Below are 20,685 nucleotides of genomic sequence, written 5' to 3'. Positions count from 1 at the left end.
GCAGTGTGCATTTTTAAGAATATAATCAGTTTTGCTTCTGGAAATTTCTGTACTTCCAGTTCATAACAAATCTAATCAAATCTTCTTTGTGAGTTTATCCTTAAATATTACAATCACATTGGAGTAGGATATGTAAGAGAAAGAAGGACAGCTTTGGGCATTTCAAAACAAAGTTTTTCCTGTGGTTTTTATTTCCCAGGAGGTTTGTTTGCTTGCTTGCTTGTTGGTTGGGGGCGTTTTTGAGTGTGTTTGCTCATTCTCAGAGACATTTGTTTTGGAAGCCTCTTTCCTAAATTTCACAAAGTTGTACATAAGATGAAATACAAAGAGAGTGGACTACGAAGTCTTGTATTCCTTCCAACCTTCACAACTTCTCCCCTCATTTGCTATATAAATAATTCTTTATGTATCCAACTTGTTTCCAAGCAGATGAGATCTGAAGTCACAATCTCATCTGTGTTACATGAGAATGCCTGTTATACAAATAAAGCAAAGAAATTGCCATTACGTTACTGGCACATTGGAAAGTCAATGGCTTTAAATCCTTTGTCATTTGCATCATTTGTGTTTCACTGAGTGAAACATCACAGATATGGGAAGAAATCATCATAAAAGCTGAAACCACAGGACGTGTCCATCAGGATGATATTATACTGGATGTACAACAGCCTAATCAAAGGCTGATAGACCAGACTTTAGTTTAGTTTTTCAATTTTCCAAGGAACAAGAAACTGAAAAGCATAAATGTTCTGTTGGATAGCAGTCACTTAATAATCTATATCCTAAGTTTCCTTTTCTTAACCTGTCACTTGAAAATTGTCTTTAAACCAATTAGAAATATTATGCTGGGCCAGACAATGAAAAAGTTTTTAAAATAGTAGTAGTGGAATTAAAGCTTTATTCACCACCTTATTTGCAAAGCTATAAGTATCTACAAATCTTCATTTTTCTGACTTCCATTCAGAGTTAGAATCTCTATCATACATGTAGTATTTCATTTGCTTTAAAGGGAAAAAAAGGAAACAAAAAATAGTACATAGCTTCTAACTTGTAGTTTTGGATAAACATGATGCGTTTCTCCCCAACTAAAAGCAAGAATTTTCATATTTGAGCAAATCTGGTTTGCACCTGTGATCTATTTTTCCTGCTTAGGAATTTTTTTCATAGCAGGTATGATATTTTTCAAGGCTAAGACAATAACAAAAAAAATACCAAAAGAAAAGCTTGGAAACTCTCATCTTGAAGTTCTATTTTTTCCCATCATTATTTAAAATTGTATATTGCTTGGAGGAAGTATAATGAGGGAGAATATGAGAGCAGAAATCGCCTGGACAATCTGCTTTCTTAACAAACTTAGCTAACATTGAGACAAAACCAATCACTTGATTGAAAGATATTAACAATCTCAACTGCAACCAACTTGCCATAATTTTTTCTTTACCAACTCTACCCAGCTTACAAGAGAGATGAACTGAAAATTCTCTCTGATGAGAACTGTAACAAAAGGACTTGGTTAAATTGGGTATTCTCCCTAACCATCCAACAATCTCATCTCATTGAGACATTCAAGCACATCTACAAAGCATCATGCAGAAACACCCGCTATAAACATCATGGAACAGTTTGCTAATTTTTTTAAGTCTTTGAAATTCTATTTATGTGCTAATTACAGAGGTCCAACAAAAGGTGCATAACAGAAATAGCAAACAGGACAGTCTTTTTTACTTCAGTAAAAGTACTTCTGCCCTCTCAAACTAATGGCACATAATGCTTTGTATTAGAAGATGTACTAAGCTTCAGTAGAACTGATTTTTATCTCTTCAAGCAAGTATCAATGCTTTTGTCCCAGAAAAACCTCTCACATTAAAGACACTTATCTGTAACTGTGCCATCTGGATGTTCTGCTAATATAAAAGCTCCTGACTTCGAATCAAAAGAGCTAGAAGCACTTAGATCTTCTCTTCCTGTGTGATGCTGCCAATGGAATTGTAGTTACTTTGAGTTTATACTACCTAATGTCCTCTCTCCAAAGGCTGTGGAGGAAAACGATGGGCTGAAAAAATCCTGGGGAGCAGAAGAAAGGCAGCTGGTGCAAACTGGGGATCCATTCTTCAGCAGAATTTCAGACATTCATTCAGACTTCCTTCCCAGAGAAAAAAAATGTCTTTAATTTTTAAAAGCGTCTCCCAATGTCATGACAATAGAGAGAACAATTAGAGACCACATTTTCTACTAATTTCACCATCATGGTTTCCACCAAAATCATGCTCAGATCCAAATGCAGTACTCAGACAGGCTTTCCCATATTCCAAATGAGGCAACCAAGAAATTCCTTCTTTCCTGAGTTCATATATGGCAAGTTTGGAAGAGTCAGTACCAGGGCAATGCTTCTAGGAAGGTGTTTTATCCTGCTTGATGTGCTCTGTTTTGTCTTTAAAAAGTTTTTACAAAACATCTGTAAACAAAGAGCCAGAGTTATACAAATCTCACTGTGCACCTCCTTTCCTGTTTACTCAATGTTCTGTGCTCAGAACATTGTTGGTTGCCAGAGAAGAATCTGATGATGTATTTTCCTGCAAGCCATAAGACATAAATTATTCTGGTTAGGAGCTGACCTCAAGTTGCCTCTCTTAACACTGTTCTACAGTGTTCAAAATACAGTTTTTAGGGATCATTCCAGTACAAGAAGGAACAGGTGATTTCATGCTTTGCATAAAAACTTTCTCCCTACCTACATAAATCCCAGGTGATCTGCTGGCTGAGTGGTCCTTTGGGATTAGAGACATTTTAAGACAGGGTCTGTAAGCTTCAGCCCAAACAAGTTCTGGTATTTGTGCTGGTTGCTGCCCTTTTGTAGCTTTGGGGAGGCACTGCTGAGCTTCTGTTGGGCCTCTCTGCATCACAGACTTCTGCTTTCCTTAACTACACAGCCAGCCTCAGGTGTGTCACCCTCATCCCTTGCAAACCATGCAGAGGAGCTGCAGAGTTTATCTCTGTTCTATTAATTGATGCACATTAAACCTGGAAATCACAGCACCAGCTTTGGAGGCTGGGACACACAGGCTCCAAATCCCCTCTCCGATGAACAGACTTGTTCATTTTCCATAAAAAAATCAAAGCAGTGTCTGGGGAAAAGAGCTAATAGTGTAAGTTTCTGAAATGGCATCATGAATGTGACATCAAAACCTATATAAAGCAGCAATATTGACACCATGAATAAATAAATGGGGGATAAATAAGTGCAAGTGAAACCCAACTTCATATAAAGCAGTTAATTTGCTTCACTATAGTGGAACTGGGACAAGATGACATAAACTAAGACAACTTTAATGCTCCTACATAGGAAAAAACATGCACCTTCAGAGACTCACATTTACAATTACTGTATATGATCAAACATGGCTTTGTAAAATGAGGTTAAAGGTTGCTGACCTGTATTTTAAGTCCTACCAGTTCAACTCAGAAACACACTGTCCTCAGAGTCTGCCATTTTTGCAGCCCTCAAAGTCCTCAAATAAAGGTTGTACTCTAACACAGCACTTCCCATCTCCCCAGAGCTTGAAAAGCAAGATGACTAACAGGTTTTGTCAATGGAAACGGAACGCTCCCCACTGAGGACTCTGTGCACAGACCATGCAGATGAAGTGATGAGCTCCTAAGTGACTACATCACAATAAAAAATGAAGCATCCTCAGTCCCTGTGCCCTGCCTTTTGGTGCACTGGCTTTGAACCATCTGTAAACACACCACATGCCAGGAAGACCAAGTCAAGAAAGCATCAAAGCACATAAGTTAAATGGCTCTTTTATCTCAGTCCCATATGTTTCTACATTTTATTCTCATTTTTTGCTTCATACACAGCAGAGCTGAAAGTTGACAAATCCAATAGATGCTATCATCTTTACTCATCCCAACACCAAGCACCTCATATTTCATTATTTGTATAACAAAAAAGATTTCTTGTTCATGCCAAAGGTGGCCAATAGTTCCTAGTTACCTTCCATATTTTGATTTTGCAGCCCATTTCCACTGGGCAATAGTAACAATAGGTTGATGGGAATATTTATGAAGTGCAGTAACTATTAAGGGACAGAAATTCTTCAGTGAAAGATTCTTTAGAAATATAATTATATTCCCATGTAGTTTTCAAATCAATTTCAAATATCTTAATGCATAAAGACTGTCATGTAATTGTAATTCAATTTGAATCAGAATATAATGCGATTTTACTAATGTCTATATAAGACATAAAAAGATGAGGTACCTTACACAGGAGTGTACCATTCATTAATATTATTGAAGAACTGTCTTACTAAAAAGTTACTTCAGAATTTTACCATCTTTTGAGGGATGAAACTAAATTGTCTTTTGCATTATTTATTGCATAATTTTTGAATGTCTCTATCACACTCATTGTAAATGTATAGCTTCATACATCAAAAAGAAATGGGAAATAAATGGGTACAGTATTTAGGACATATAAGTAAAAAGTACAAATATTGTCAATTCTTTCAACCATTCAGAGACCATCAAAGAACAGCTACTTAATCTCAAAATCTATAAAAGTAATATTTTTATATTTGAGAGGTGAAAGAAAACCTTATATCTCAGCAGCCCAATTCCTATATCAGTTATAGAACCACGACATCATTTAGTAGAACTCTGAATGTCATTATACAGATTAAAGTACACATGAGTAGGCGGCTGATCTATGCACTTTTTAAAAATGTGAAAGTTTTCAGTACAGTTTGGGCTCTTTAATTTAATAAATAGCATATGATAGTGTTTGAAAACTCTTTATGGAAGTCATGAATCACCAAAATGATCATCTACCCTTATTCTTCTAACAGTATTCTGTTAAAAATCCTCAAATATCATATCACAGAGATCCATTTACACTGTCATTAATGTACTCCACTGTTTTATAGGGTTTAAGAACGTTTCTGAAAGGAAAGAAAGATTTTCTTGAGCTTGACAAAATGTTATTTGCTATTATTTTTTTTTCTCTAAGCCATTAGATATTGCACATCTCTATTTTTAGGAATCAGCACCAGTATCTGGGCACAGGGCTGTGACCAGGGAGAAGTATTGCAATTACCACAGAGTCTTGGTAAACTTTACTGTTCAAAATGCATTGAATTGAAGCAAAGAAACAAAAAATGTAAGAAATCATAAAAGGTAAACTATGAAAAGTAGTTGTGAAAAATATACTCAAAAAGAAGCTACTTCAGAATATTTTGAGTCATAACATACACAGTGAAAATGCAAAGGCCAAAAGCAAACTTATTAGAGGACTTGATCTTTTTCATGCAAGAAAAAACCAAAAAAAATTATTTCCCTTTTCATGGTCCTAAAAAAGCAATTCTATGGTGTTGTTATAGCTCAGCATGTACTTTTATTCAAATGTCATGACTTCATTGAAAAGCTGACATTTCAGATTCAAACATATAGCCTTATTTTTAAGATCACTATCTCAAAAAAAGTACTTTTTATACCTACTTTATCCTTTTCTTAGTTACCTAAGTGCAAAGATTCTTTATTTTTCTTAGATCCCAAACCTGCCCCATAGATCTTGATAGTACATTGTGTTAACTCTTATGTGATTCCTCTTTTGCAGCAAACCAAACTATGAAACTAAAACAATCACTCACTTGCACTGTGAGCTTTTAAACTAAAGAATAGTTACTAGTATTATATACCCTTCTCCTCCTGTTCCTTGGGCGAGATATATTACAAAGGGATTTAGTAATCAGTCAAAAATCAGGATTTAGATGCAGGTACAGGTAAAAGGAAATCTAACTGGTTTATAGGTGTATAACAAAGTACAAATGTACCAATATGAGCAGGTTTGAGATACTGAAAATCTTTGGTCGCTAATTTCAGTTTCCAAGAAAAAAAACCATACATTTCCATAAAAGTTTAAAAGGCCATAATGAATCTTAGGTCAAAGCAATTATTATTAATAATAGTTGCATTCATTTTTTCTCAGTAATGAATAATTACTGAGCATTAATAATTATTAATATGATAACTTCACCATGATATTATTCCAAAAATCTTTCATAAATATAAAGCAATTATTCAGAGAATCATAGCAAATAATGTGTTTAAAAAATATTTGTGAAAGTTTCTTATGCAACACCAAGTAAACATCTCAGACACTGATATAAAAATTATTCAAATCAATGCAATTACTTCCATTGACTTCAACAGATTTTAAAATACAATTTTTAGCCATACAGGAGCAGAACTAGTCAAAATTATGAATTTTGACTAAAAAGAGTGTTAAAGTATAGAGACATCAGCAATTGGTTAACAGGTTACTCAACACTATAAAAAAAGATTCTGGAAGAAGTGATAATACAGTATTTTAAGGTCTGATTATTTGATGAATTACTATTCATTTAAGCTCAAGAAAAAACAGAATGAAGCTCTCTGCATGTAAGGATTACCTTGAAGTAATAACTCTGTGGAGGGCTGATGTTGGCCAGCTGCCAGACACCCACCCAGCTGCTTTCACATCCCACCTTCCTCAACAGGACAGAGGGAGAAATAAGACAGAGGAAAAAAAGAAAAAAAAAAGAAGAAACTCGTAGGTTGAGATAAGTCAGGGAGAGATCATTTGCAAATTACTGTCAAAGCAAAGTAGACTTGTTATGTGGAAAATTTAATGTATTGCCAATCAAAATAGACTTTGATAGTGAGAAACAAAGACCAAATTACAATTATTTCCCTCTCCTCCCTTTTTTTCCCCAGGCTCAACTTCCCTCCTTCACTCCCATGTGCTCCACAGTGTTCCCATCCCAAGCAGAGAAGGGTGATGGGACTGAGGGGCTGCAGTGAATCCTTGGCAGATTGCCTCTGAAATTGGGTTATAGAAACATCCACTTGAGAGTAAATCTGCACCTGCAACATATCAAAGCTATTTATAAGGTGAAATAAATATACTTTGATTAGAAAGAAATATAAAATCTTCAGCAAGGCTGATGGTTTTGTTAAAAAGAAAAATCCTTACTGCCTTCTAAAGTCAGTAGAAGTTTCACCACTCCTCTAATACAAAAGACCATTGATAATTACAATTACCAATAAAATTGGTTGCCAGTATCACCATCTTTGCTTTTTTGTTCTGTTCAGCTCATACTTGGCAGCCATTAAATCACATCAGTTGTCCAGCACATGGTCACTGCTCACTGAAAACACAGCCATTCCATTTTAATGCTACCAAAATCCTTACTTGAACCACCGAATGTATCTGATTTCAGCAACAGACATGTAAACTCTTATTGAGAAAAAAAATAAATCCAATCAAGCAGAGGAAAAAGCCCCAACCAGACTATATTTGAAATAAAATCCTCTGCAAATCCTGAAAAAAAAAAAAAAAAAGCAAAGACAGCTATAGTATGCTGCATTTTTCTTTTTAAAATCTTTGCTATCCCCCATCCTCTTTCTTATCCTCTACAATTCTTTGGGAGAGGGGAAAGGCTGGTTTATTTTCTTTGCAAGTTCAAATAATTTTCTTCACTAAGACCATGATTCAGTTTCATAAAATATTTTACAGTTTACCATTTTTTGCCTATATCAAGACATTTTCACATTTATTTTAAAAGAGCTAATCAAGACAGTATTTCTCAAATATATGACAACTGACATATTTGAACAGGGAATTTCATCAGGAAGTATTGATCATTTTCTCTAGTGCCTAAGGGGCAAAGAAATAAAAGGCAATTTTTTCTGCAAACAAATCTTCTATTTTGATTGGATATGAGAGGAAGACCATGTAGAGCCAGGGGGCCATTCAGGGATTGTTGCTATCATAAATGTATTTGCACATTCTGCACTGGAGCATCCACTTACAGGACTTTATTTCCCTAAATACTCACTCCAAAAAAGTATATATCTTTTACAAAGCTATATCAGCCTCCCCAAAATCCATGTTTTATGAAAGCGAACCAGAATTAATGAGCTGATTAAAACTTAAAATGTCCAGTCTTTCACACAATCTTTCCCATAGTCCTTCATGCTTGCAAAAATTAATGATAACTACAACACAGATGAGAAAGTCAAAGAGTTGTGCTGGGACAGAAGAGAAAGGAATTGGAGACTGATACAAGTCAGAAAAGTAATGTAAATATAGTTCATCCATGTTATTTTATGTACATATTTTGGTAAGGAAAACCTCTGGCCTGATCAATTTAACAGCTGAAGGTTCTGGAAAGACCCATTGGTTGCAAGATACCACCATGAAACATCTGTTCCAGTTCAGTCCCAAACTCAGCTAAATTAACAGAGCAATTAACACAGCACCTGCAGGACCTCACACCATTCTGGAGATCTGGCTGAGAGTGCAGGACAGGATTTTTAAGAAAACAGACTCCCAGCATTGAAATCCAGAGGACCAGGAAAGTTTTGAGACCAGCTGGAATATATGACCAAACTACTGCTGAGCAGAAATTATGCACTGAAATATAAAATACATAATACAAGAAACTGGACTTCCTGTGCTTAGGAAGTAAGCAGTACTGAATTATTTTTTTAATTGTCTATATTGTGTTGTGTGGAAGTCTAAGTCCATGTTCCCTCCAGACATGTCTCCTGGTCAAGGTCTGAGATGCAGAAGTTTCAGTTTAGTTTAAAATTTCCATTATTTGCTAGGGAAGGAACATCTAATTTAAAAATATATTGTCTGTATATTTTATACACAGATAGTTTAAATATTCAACTAAATCACCTTCCTCTACAGTCAGGATTTTTATTAGTTTAACCAGCAACAGGAGTTCCCAAACTTGAAAGGGCTGAGAATATGAGAGCACTATATAGACACTGTGCCTTGAGCCCAAGAAGAATTGAAGTCTCTCCCAGTGGCCTAACAATATACCGAGACTTCAAAAGAAACCACAAACTCTACCTCTAAAAGAGTTTCAAAAAATGCAGCCACCATTCTTTGTGCTTTTTTCTATTATATTCTGCAAGCTCACTGGGAACCAAAAAGTGTAAAAATAATTAAGTTTTAGAAAGTCCCCAGCAGCTGACCCTATATTGAACTCCCTTGAAACTGCATAGCTCCTCAAGCACTGTAATAAACTCATTTAGGATTCTTGATCCTAAATGCAAAGACAAAAAAAAAAGTAAAAATATTTTTAAATTATTCATATTTTGTTAAGAATGTTTTCTAAGTCTAAAATATTGCTTTGTCTTATATCTATGGAAACCAATAGACAGCAACATTGACACAGGCATCTATTTTTCTCCTGCTCATCGAGTAGAATTTCAGAAAAGTCCATTCAAATCAATAAATTTTCACAGCAGGCTGCAAATCAAATCGTTACTTCCTGCTCAGAATGCCTCAGAGTAGCTCCACACTGACAATCATAATGAATAGGGAATAAAGGCACAAAATTGCTGTTCAGCAATTCTCAGTTCCTAGGCATGGTGACAAGGACCTGAAACACAGGGGCACCCTCCAGAGGAGGAGGAATTGTGTGCAATTGTGCCTCAGATGAGGAATGTAGAGCTACTAATGTAGTTTATTAGATGCTATTTTAATCTCTCACACCATGAAACACAAGAAGATGGTGAAAGAATCCAATAGGGACTGCCACAACATCATGCTGATTTTCATTAAATTTGTTGTAAGGGGACTCAGCATGGAATTATTAAACAGCTTTCAAAAGCAAATGACTAAAATGGCTCATCTATTTATAGCCATTCTTCTCAATCACTTTTTTTTTATGGTGACACCTGCTAGCTCCTGTCATAATTAAGGTTCTGTCAGGCTTTCCTCAAAACCACAATTTTTTTAGCTTTATACATTGATGATAAAATAAACTATTTTCCTTTAAAATTAGCAATAAAGCTACTTAGGAATGGTTTTTAAAACAAAAGATAAAGACAGTAAGCCTTGTCTTCTTATATCTAAAGATCTAAAACTATTATCATGAACTCACAAGTTCCAAAATTATCTTTGGTTTTTAATGACATAGAAACAAAATTGGTTTTTCAGTAGCAACTTCATAGAACAGGAGTTTATATATAAACCAAATACATCCTTAATACATACATACACACATGTAAATAAGTATCTTTATATATATAAATCATAGAATGATGTGCTTCTTGAAAGTATTTATAAATAAAAATATTTCTTTTTCAGTGAACTTAATGGTAAAAAGGAAATCCAGGTATGTTTATTATTACAAATGTCTCTGTGTGCATGTACTTAAGTAATAGTGAAGGCACCAGTATTGGGGCACTTACTGGAAAAGGAAGTGCTGCTGTAGCAATTTAAAATATGCAAAAAAGTCTGACAAGTCAAAGCCTCACAACACCAAACACACTCCTATTGCTCTACAGTCAGATCATCTGCAGTGTGAAAATAGTTTTGAAAACACCAAAGGTTTTACAATCACCCAAAGTTTAAAGCCATATCACAAATTTCATCCTCTTGTGAGGACCTACAGCTGTCTTTTCCTTCAAAGCATTATTGACATAATTTAGAATGAGTTACTTTTACAGAGCCTTTAATCTACAAAGACAGATAAATCATCAACATTTTAGTCCCTTCTCTTTGACCTGCACATTCAAAATATGGCCTTGGCTCATTTAAAAATTCCTGTTTCAGATGCTTCAAAATTGGTCTGTGCTTATAAAAAAAATTTACTTATCTGGTGGCCCTACAGATCCATCTGAGCTTCTTCAGATCTTGAGATACATCACATTATAAAGAAAAACAACCCTTGCAAAGGGAAGAAAAAAGATTCAGGAGCAACCCTGTTTTTATGCGAAGAGTGTTGAAGGTCCAAATCCCCAAGATCATTAAAAAACTGGCAGAGGATGGCAGAGGCTGGACATATCTAAAGAGCAGACAACTAAAATAATTTTTAAAGCATGAAAGCATCCAAAGAATGACTCTAGAAAAAACAATTTATTTCTTAATTTCATGGTGGAAACATAGCTGAATATCCAGTATTGTTCATCTAATATGCTGAAATGTGTTTCAGTAATTAAAAAAACATTATGAATTTGCATGGTGCATCTTTGATCAGATTTGAATTGTGACTAGCAAGAGCAGCCACGGTGACTTTCTAGTCCTAACAGTACTCAGGGACCTGAGCCCAGCCTAAGTAAATCTGTGTCATTTCACTGGGACATGCAATATCTCGACAACCCCTTTGGTCACTGATAATCATCCCTCATTGAGCCTCTTTGCTTAATTCAACTTCTTAAAGCCGTTTGAGCATTAATGTAACTTTATTCCTTCCAGACATTGTCATCTTTTGATATTTAGATACCAAAATTGGATGGCCTTTCTGAGGCTTCAAGTTACAAATTACCAAAATGAGTTTTAAAATAGTAGTAACAGATATAAAACCATTGAAGCCTCTGCAAGCCCTTGCTGCAAAGCAGTTCATAAAGACTCATCCCCCAAATTCAAATAATAAAAAATACATTTTACAGCAAGTTTTAGGCAACATATTGTTTATAAGATTTTTGAAAACAATTCAAGATTAGGCCCACTTGTTGAATTCATTGCAGCATGTAGTAACAAGGGAGGATTAATAAGTAACAGATTTCCTTCAAGATGCTTCCTTCAAGATGCACCTTGAAAACAACAAAAAAATTTAGATGAGGCTTGTGAAGATACTAATTAGATTTGCATCTACAGAAGACAACAAATACATCAATTTACTCTCACCACAGACCTTGTTCATCTAAAAATAAATAAATAATTGGAATAAATTGATTAAATTCAAAAGCTGCGTGCAGCCACCTGGAACATATATTATACCTGAGTTTTTTAGATAAAAAACCAGGGGCAGCACTCTGCACTTGGCTTTAGGGAACCTCAGCACATTGACACAGACTCATTTCTGGAGCTTCAGCCCAGCCCTGAACTAAACACTCACCCAGGTGGTTCCATGTTCACACAGGGGCTGGGGAGGAATGCAGCAGGCTTGGAAGTGATACCAACAAGAGGCAGAAAGCATTCCACAGGGATTTGGAGCTTTCATATTAATGAATATTTCACCAAGGATATGCTTTTTAAGAGTTTTCCTGTTTTTTATCTTCAAACCTATTTAAACTCTAAAAGCAAAACTCTTGAAGTGATGCTCTTGTGGTTGAAGGAGGCAATAAAAGATTTTTAGAAAGAGGTAACATCACATCTCTTCCTAGAACACATGCTACAATCAAGGGAAAAGATCGTCAAGAGAAAAAAGGAAATAAAAATAAGGAAAAATTTTGCTAGGTCACACTGAAAACAAACTGAAAAATTCTACTTATTCAAAGTGAAGTAACTAAAGTAAATATTCGTTGATGCCATAAATTTGTTCTATAGAATAGAATATATATAGAATTCTAGCTCTATGCTGATCTGCTGTTGAGTAGCAATAAATGTCAATATATAAATGCCAGACAGATGCAAGTACTAGAATTTTGCTTCTTTGATCAAAATAATTTACCTGGATTCACCTGCATTTGCACTTATCCTTGGGCCAATTATAGCAAAGAGGTAACCACTTCTCTCAGACTGTCTTGCCTGCAAAGTCCTTATCCTACACTGCTTTTACCTTGGCAACATTTTTTGTTAATTATCTGTATGGGATCATACATAAATATTCATATAGATCATGCCTTACCTTGATAACTAGCAATTAAAGAGTTGGAGCTTTCCATTTATCACATTCTCTGGAATTCTTTCTTCATGCTAACAAAATGCACAAGTATTCCATGTGCTAATTCCAGAATAGGTGTTAACTGCAGAAATATATGACAATGTCTCAGTGACATCCCAAATATGAGACCATGCAGGTAGGAACTGGATGGACTTTCTGTGGATGATGGCAGCACAAACAAGAACCCAAAAAGCCACAAAATCTATCATTATTATTATTATCATCAGCTAACATTATCAAAGGATAAACATAAGTGAAAACAGAGTAAAGATCACGTCTTGGTCAAATTACCTTATTTTATTGCAACTTTTGCCCTATATTTTGTATTAAACATACACACTAGCTACAAATCCAGAAATATCTTCTCAGTCGGATTTCAAAAACACAATAATGAGCTTGTGTTGAGGGGAAATCTTTAAAGAACTGTGAGATGCCTACCTGAGCAGGAATGCAAATTCTTATTGCCACATACAGAGTTCAAAACTTTTCTCCATATTAAAAATATCTTTAACATTTTATGAATCAGTGCTATCATGAGCTTTGCATTTAAATGTGTGTAAATGGCAATTAATAGCAGGCAACTGCTGAGCTGAAATTGATTACTGTGTCTTATTTCATGATAGTCTCAAATTTATCTGTACAACATAAGTTCTGTAAAGAATAAATTGACTTCCTAAACAGCAAGATGTGAGGAACCTAAACAGCTGGATGCAAGAGTCACATGCCAGAATCTCAATGTTATAATGTTGAAGCAGATTCTTTTTTTCAGAAAGATTAGCATGTGTTTAAGTACAGAAATTGATCATTATTTTTTCACTTCCTCTTCATGTACTGATATTCAGATCAAAAGCTTCTTTATAAAGACAGACAGTGAAATCAGATCTCAGGGCGAGTATTGTCCAAAAATAAAAATATCATGCCTGAACATCTTAAAACCACTGAAAAGGGTGATATAATTGATTATTAATTTTTGATCACAGTCCATTTGTAAAGAATAATCCAAATTTTCACAGCTACCATAGCCAGTAATGAACATTTATCCCTTATAGCCCTCAATGAGTCCATACTCCCAGGACTTGGCTTCGCAGCTTGACACGGAAAAAAGATGCTTTAAAGCTAACAGTTGCCACACTCAGGATCACTGATATGAGCATAAAGCATGGCGTGGGGTTTTTTAGTGTCCTTACATTATTACAATAATGAAGATCGCTTTTTTAAATTTTCTCTTGTACCTGATTACAACCACCTAAATAAATTCTAATTTTATCCAAAAATCCATCCAATTTTTGGTACATGCAAGAATAATTGGCCAGTAGAAAGTTGCTGTATCACACTATTTCTTAAGAATTTTTTGTCAGATAATACAGAAGGTGTGGAGTTTCTGACTTCAGTGCAGTGATTCCATCAGTTGTATCTTTCAATTAATCAGCATAACACAAAACATTTTATGCTACTAAAGTTACCCTTTGAACAGCAGGTATATATGAGAATTATAAAGCTGGCATTCATGGCTGGCCATCGAGACAGGTTAATTTTCTGAGGGCTGCAACATAAAGACAGCAAGGGTCTTTGGGGACACTTGATGGAATGTGTCAGCCACAATGAAGTGTATTTATTACTAAAATAATACAGAAGGTCAAAAAAAAAAACATGTTTCAATAAGAATTGCCTGTTCAAGCAAAAAAAATTAAAAGCCACATTCCAAATCTGACAAGTTAACTTCTATACCTCATAAGTAAGCTTTGTAAGACAAAATTTCTCTTAAACTGAAAAGGACCTTGGACATGAATTAATTTCATAGAAATACTCAAATCCAGAGCTTGTCTTTTTTAATCCTTAATGCATATAAAAACTGCATTTTTGCAGAGGACCATCACTGAAGAAGATCCTACTGTAAGAAGGAAGACAAAATAAGCAGCAACCTTCTATACTTTCTATCCTAAAGTAAGATATAAAAAAAATTAAGCCACCAATAGCCCTAAGAAAATTCTTTGTTCATGGAACAATGGCTGCCTGGGAGAACAGACAATCTTTGCATTGCAGGGTTAACACATCCAATTTCCCAGACAAAAACTGAGCACAGATTTTTCAAAAACCAACTTTGCAAAGTAATGGCAATATCGAAATACCATCATAGCAGCTACATTAAAAAGCACTCCTTTCCAGAAATACAATTTACTACAAAATGACAAAAATAAATGTAAAGCATTTAGAGGCATACAGATCTCCACCACCATATGGTATCACAGCATTAGATGAGCTTAAAATAATAGCTACCTATTGTAAAGTTAATGGAGTAATTTATCTCATCAAATGGATTTTAAAATCCCACATGAAATCATGCAAAAATTTCCTATAGCTAAACACCTTAGTAAGCAGAAAATCTCCATTGCACTTGGCTTTAGTATTGTTTCAGTTTTTATACACCATGTGTTTTCAACGCACTGCAGTCTCAAGAAATTACCAGTGTCATAAACGCTAGACAATGGAAATTTTTATTAACCCTACCTAACAAAAATTATTAACTTCTAATACCCAGCTTAAAGGTTTCAATGGGACTGTTTCCCTTGAAGCAGGCAGGGATATAGTTCTAATACAAAATAAGAGAGGTAGAGTAGATGATGGAGTTGAACCGCGCACTCCTGTGACGGCAAAGCGCGCCGCAGTGAGCCCAGAACACCAGCCTGCTGGAGTACCTGCTCTCAAGTAAAAAGTGATGGCTAAGAAGAGCAGAAGAAAGAAGAAAATAAGTAACCTAAACACATAATTCAGCCTGAACTAGAGATATTTCTTTCCTGGAATATCGTTTTTTCAGAAACAGAGGGAAGGAAAACGCCTGAAAGGAGTGGCCTGTCTTTTGCATTTCAGTCCCTGCTCCGTGTTTAGGTTGTAAACACTCCACTTTTAGCACATCCTGTGATGTAGGTAAGTTTTAGTGCTGTATTTACCCAGTTCCAGCCTCTGGATCATACTTCAGTTCGGGCAGTTCTTTTCCATTCTAGCTCTACCTGCAGCTGCTTCAACTGGAGACACTTGTATTAAAATTTTCTGAGTGAACTGACATCTCCAAGCAAATTTTCCTTATCTGTCCACCCTAAACTCCTGCCCATCTCCAGCTTTGTTTTCTTTAACTAGCAAGTATTTCATTCAACACCTCTAGTTTCACTGCACTTGTGACCTCCAGAGGAAATCAGGTGACTGCTTTTCCTTAGCAGGCTCTCTCTTCTCTGACTTCCCTAATTTACTGCAACAAATCTACAAATCTCTCTGGACCAAAGAGAAAAAGCACTCCTCCTTTGCACATTCCAGAAACAAGTCCAAGAGCAGTATGTCATGCCATATATAGGATATGATACCTCAACTATTCTTTATGTTATATCCATTTCAGCTACCAACAGACTAGTTGCCTAAAAACAACTTTTTCAGCCACTGTGCTGCCTTTTCTTTTAATAATCAACCTTGGAATTTCAATTCTACTAAGTTGGTAGAAAGGATGCACACATTAATTGTTTATAAAAATGAGCAAACATTTACACTGTGTATTGATTTGAAACATGCATTATAATTGCTGCTTTTCAAACTGGTACATAAATAATTATAAATTTATTCAGTTAAATTAGATCAGTTAATAGGTTATGGATGTTTTCTCATCTTCGGCCTAAGCATTGTGCTGTGTGTTTTTCAATAAATAAATTGTTCTGCAAAAACAGGAAATAGAATGCAAATTCAACATGCACTAAGAAAATGCTTAAACAGAAGCAAAAAAATGGGAGATTTGTTACTGTGAACTGTAAGAAACTTATTACTTTTCACAGTATAACAGGCCACTTGAAGAAACGCAAACATCCATAACCTATTTGGAGACAGAGATGTCATAGAAAAGACTGAGCTGGGTCTCTGCATTATGGATCTACAGTCTAAATTCACAATTTTGGACAGCAACCTGGAATTCCACACAGTAACTCACCAAGTCTTGGCTCTCCCATCAACTGGGGTGCATGGTGTGCACTACTTTAAGTACAGCTCAAAGTGGTTCTATTAGTGATTCAGTATGAGGGCTATAATTCTGACAATATATTTAAAATGTTCTAGCTGTTGAATAGAAGCCACTTAACTGCTTGGGCAAGATATGTTTACAGAGAGAACAGAGCTAGAAGCAATCCAGTTACTAAATCACTCAAAATGCCGTATATTTTCTGTTCTCTCTGGATGCAGTCCTTCAGCTTTTTACTCACATTCACAACTTGATAATGTAATAAAGTTCAAGTTACTAAATGCCTATTTCTAATACAGCTAGGATATTACTAATTTGAAAAAAAAAATAGTAACAATGCTAAAAAGACTTAGTCTTTTCAGAATTGTACTTAATTCCATTTGGCACATTTCACACTCAGAATGGTTCAAGTCTTCCCATACAAGCACAAAAATACCAAACCAATGTTTGGTATTCTATTTCTCCATTAGTAACAAAGTCAAAATCCCAAATGGCAAAAAAAATTGAACAATCCTTTAGATTCCACTTAATTGCAGACAATGTCATCAGCACATTCCTACACTTGTCTTTCCCATTCGTGATTAAATTTATATATAAATATAAACTGCTACTTAAACCACATAGCTTTTTGGGGTCTTTTTCATCCCTCATTTTCTTCCTGTTTTTCAGTAACTCAAGTCCAATTTTTTTTCCAGGCTTCTTTTTGTGTCTTTTCCTCCAGTCTCAATTCATCACCATCACCCTGTCTTTGTTTTTCTCTGCTGTCCCTCTAAGACTGAGACTCATATCAAGCCTGTTTATACATCCAGAATGTTTCCTTGCTGGAGAAACTTCTCTCCTGCTGCTTTAAAACTCTAAGTCAGCCTTTGCTTCCCTTCTGATAATTTCTTTTGACTTGTTTTAGTCCCTCATTTATCTGCCAAAGGATTTAGAGTACCTGATTAAATCAAGAAGCATGCTAAAATACAAATTCTGCAGATCTACGTTTTACATTTTCATGGACTTGAACTACGCTAGTAATTCAGAGAATACTCTCTAGAGCACTTCAGTTTCTACTGTTACCTAATTAAATAGAGCTTTGCTAGCTTCATAAAGTGATATCCAGAAAGTGATTTTTCCACTGCCTTAAAAAAGTGTTGACAGTACTTTCAAATACTAATTATATTTGTTGTTAAATCATTCACTCTCCCAACTAACCTTGTTGATGTTTCTAACTAAAGTAATTCTAAGATAAACATACCAGAAATCTTACCAAAAAATTTCTCAAAAAGAGAAAACAAAGCTTCAAGACACTTCTGAGCAGAGGCAATCCCAACTTCAATTATCTGGATTTAGAGTTGTCTTTCTCTGGAAAAGATCTTAGTGTTAAAGAAAAGCTCTTTTAGGACTGATGCACACATTTGATTGGGACCAATCTAACCATATCCCTCACGGTTAGATCATTTGGATGTTCATTTCACAGTTCTCTGAAGGCAGATGTCCAGCATTGAGAGATGTGACTGCTGATTACAATGAGATAAAGTTTTCAGTGTTGATGAAAATATAAAGTTGTGTGCTAATAAAGTATGAATATCATGCAAAGTATTTATTTTTAGGGGACAATACACCAAGTGGATTTTATCATTCAGTTTATAGGGCCTTCTAAAAATAAAGAGATATGAAAACAATTTTTAACCGGGTAGAACAGCTTGTAAGTGATTTTAGTGTTTACTAATGTTACTATCTAAAACATACATAAAACTTCACTATTAATTCTCTTACATTTTTTCCATTTCCTCTAAGTTCTAGACTATCAGGACAGAGGATAGATTTGAGTTTGAATTTTTTTCTGGTTGTTTTCAAAGAAAAGGAATCATGGAGAATACTATAAAAGATGAGTGAGAAGCACGTTCCCTACCTCCCAGAAATATGAAGCATCAGCTACTTTCTAAAATACAAAAATATGTAAATTTATGTAAATCAGCTACTAATAGAGCCTCATACTGTGTTATGCATACTTGACAGACATTTAGACACATAAATAATAAAGTTTATTCCTGTCATTGGAACAAAAATAACTTCATGGAGGTACATCTTCAAACACTTCCTGAAGAATTTATTTTACTTCTTTTCTAATTCAAGCAAATCATGTTAACCAATCTCAGTGCCTTTCAGATGCATGGAAATGGAAAAAGCAGGTAAAGGGCAGAACCAGCAGTACACTGTCCTGGTGTGTTGGTGGCCATAAAAGACTATATTTAATTAAGTACTCTCTCTAAGTCCTGCAGACTATGAGCAGCTTAATGGCAGCCTACCAGCAGTTTGCAAGATTACAGCTTCAGAGGGGATTAAACCTGCCAACTTCTTTTTATAGTTCCCACTTTATAGAGACTTTCTTCTCTTCCATGGTAGATTTCGTAACTGGATTAATTTTTAGTTTGCTGAAAGCGTTGTGAAGAGAGCTGTCCCTTCTAAACAGTTCCAAAAAGGACACAGAGAGAATAAGCACACATGTTGCCATGGACACAGGTGTATGTTATGCATTAGTCCCAAATCCATTCTCTTCCTAAAAGTTATCTTGAGTTCTAAGCTAGACTGGAATTATCTAACTCATTCTTATCAAATAGATGCAAGTATGCCCCTGACACAACCAGGAGTTGTGATTGCTCCACAAGGCAAAATCATTCACAAAAAAAAAAAAAAAAAAAAAAAAAAACAAAAAAAAACAACCACATTTTTCATTGATGAAAGTTAGAAATAGAGTATTGACAAGCATTCACATACATATTGTGCAGTCCTGACCCCAGGAGGGCTTCCTTGTGCTTTGCTTTACAACTAATCCTATTCATTTCAACATCCCATGTGTTCAATTGGTTCAGCATCCTGTTGCGGCCACAAAACTCACATCAAGTGCCCCTTTTACTGGAGAAATGAGGTGATTTTACAGGTACAAAAGTCCTTCCCTAATGTGACCAACCCAGAAAAATATTACTTTAATCACCTGAAGAAGCAGTCAAACTCCCAAAAGCATTTGTTCCCCTCTCCCGTATCTCCTCACACATGTACCAACTTTACCACTGTTCTAACAAAAATAATTTTCCACTTCCAACATGGTCTTGTGTAAGCCCAGAGGAGCATAACTACCACAATGCAGATGCTATTTACTGAGCAAGGCCCCGAAACACAGATCCTAAAACTTGAACGCTCAATCCCTGCAATTTACGCTATTTAGCTGAAAATGAGAAATAACACAAAGAGGTGTCATCCTCAAAGGCTATCAACATATAGAATGTTAAATATTTTCATAATTATATAGGAATGTGTAATGTAGGAGAGCACCTGATTTTAGGAATTTTTTAACAAAACACAAGTATCATGGCTGAAGTAGATATGCTGAATTAAAAAGGAGATTTCAGGAATATTTTGATATAACATGAAGCAATTTGCTTATATTATTTAAAGCATGTTTGGTGGCATTTGCTCCATTGACATTTCAAAAGCACAACAATTATATTTTTATAATTTCTTCTTGTATATGCACACTAATAATGACAGAGTGAAATAGCATTCTGAAATATAATTGCACATTCTTTGTGTATCTATCCCTCCACAAAAACATAAAAAAGAATAATGTATCAATGAGAAGTGCTAGCACATACTCATATTTTGGCCTGTTAAACTGTTTTGTGCTCCATATTTAACCAAATTAGATCTAGACATTAAAATAAAAACAATGGTGAATGAGCATGATTCTCTTAGGGTAGAAGTAGTACCAATTTTAATTTATACATCTTTTAAAAAGTAGGGTATTCATCTTTGAGTATAGACAGAAGATAATTTGCTCTCAGCAACATAAACATGGCAATAGAATGTTAAAATGCTTAAAATTAATCATGTTTTTAAATGCTTCCCTTCAGTAGAAGATGATCTATAAAGTAACAGGTTGCAATATGTTATAAAATTCTATGACATCTGATGCAAGCAGGGAAGAATATATTTTGAAAGTATCATAATTTTGAAGTAGAATGGAGATTGTGACAA

The sequence above is a fragment of the Melospiza melodia genome, chromosome 5 (genome assembly GCF_035770615.1).
Source record: "Melospiza melodia melodia isolate bMelMel2 chromosome 5, bMelMel2.pri, whole genome shotgun sequence".
NCBI classification, from domain to species: domain Eukaryota; kingdom Metazoa; phylum Chordata; class Aves; order Passeriformes; family Passerellidae; genus Melospiza; species Melospiza melodia.
Note: the sequence above shows the minus strand (reverse complement) of the source record.